The sequence below is a fragment of the Haliaeetus leucocephalus genome, unplaced genomic scaffold (assembly GCF_000737465.1).
Source record: "Haliaeetus leucocephalus isolate CR32 unplaced genomic scaffold, Haliaeetus_leucocephalus-4.0 Scaffold300, whole genome shotgun sequence".
In the NCBI taxonomy this organism is placed as follows: domain Eukaryota; kingdom Metazoa; phylum Chordata; class Aves; order Accipitriformes; family Accipitridae; genus Haliaeetus; species Haliaeetus leucocephalus.
The window spans coordinates 115,486-116,863 of NW_010972736.1; the positions used below are offsets into that span (position 1 = coordinate 115,486).

The 1,378-nt window shown below is 52.2% G+C and overlaps 1 protein-coding gene across 1 annotated transcript in view; it reads right to left on the reverse strand.

Moving 5' to 3' along the window:
• The window catches only part of DRAP1 (DR1-associated protein 1 (negative cofactor 2 alpha)), a gene marked incomplete at its 5' end in the record, with an annotated part of 6,521 nt that overhangs the window by 3,192 nt on the left and 1,951 nt on the right, over positions 1–1,378 (reverse strand). The window lies entirely within an intron of this gene.

Below are 1,378 nucleotides of genomic sequence, written 5' to 3' on the forward strand. Positions count from 1 at the left end.
CCCCAAGAGCCCCTATAGATCCCCCAAGAGCCCCTGTAGATGCCTACAGCAGCCCATCAGCTCCTGAAGGATCCCTCCTCGCCCTGCCAAAACTTCCTGTGGGACCCTATAGATCGCCTGTAACTCCCTATTGAGCTCCTCCAAGATGCCCTACAGACCCCTTTACATCCCTCATAGACATCTATAGGTCTCTTATGTGCCCCTGTGGACCCTTACAGCCTCCTATGAGCCCCTACAAACCCCATACAGACTCCTACAGATTCCCTACAGACCCCTATAGCTCCCTCTATATCTATATCCCCCACAACCCCCATATACCCTTTTAAATGCCCTATTGCTCCCCCCACAGACCCCCTATAAATCCCCTATGGACCCCTACAGCTCTCTACAGATTCATTAGCTGGTTCTATAGACCCCTATAAACCATGCTATAGACACTATAAGCCTCCTTATGGCTCTTACAGCCCTCTATAAAGCTCCTCTGGGCCGCTATAGGTCCCTATAACCCCCCCCCGTCCTCCTATAGACCCCCTACCAGCTCCTATAGACCCCCCTTATGGGCTCCCATAGGTGTCTATACCTCCTAGGAACTCCTATAGTTCCTATAAACCATGTAAAGGTTCCTATAAACTGCCTTATAAGCTCCTTTAACTCCCTATAACCCCCCCAATGAACTCCTATAGATCCTATAAGTTCTCCTAGGGGCTCCTACAGACCCCCTTATGGGCTCGTATAGGTGTCTATACCCCCCAAGAAGCTCCTATAGTCCATCTAAACCCTCCTAAAAGTTCCTATAGGCCCCTATAAACTCCCCTATGGGCTCCTTTAAGTCTCTCTAACCCCCCCAATAAACTCCTACAGATCCTGTAAGTTCTTCTAGGGGCTCCTATAGACCCCCTTATGGGCTCCTATAGGCATCTATGTCCCCGAGGAGTTCCTATAGCCCCTATAAACCCTCCTAGAGGTTCCTATAAACTCCCCTACAATCTCCTTTAAGTCCCTCTAACCCCCCCAACAAACTGCTACAGATGCTATAAGTCCTCCTAGGGGCTCCTATAGGCTCCTGTAGACCCCCATACACTGCTATAGGCTCCTATAGACCCCTATAGATTCCTCTGCGGCACTTGCCCGCTCCCACAGGGCCTCTGCTGCCCTCTAATGATCGACAACGGAACCGAGGGTCCAGAACTGGGGGGGGACCCAGGAGTTTGGGGGGGGCACCCAGTTGTCCGAGGGGGGCACCCAGTTGTCCGGGGGGGCATCCAAGTTTTTTGGGGGGGGGCACCCAGGTGTCAGGGTGGGGGGGACCCAGGTGTACGGAAATGGGAACTTTATTGAGCCGATACAAAACCCCCCGACTCGTTAAAAGCCACCAAAG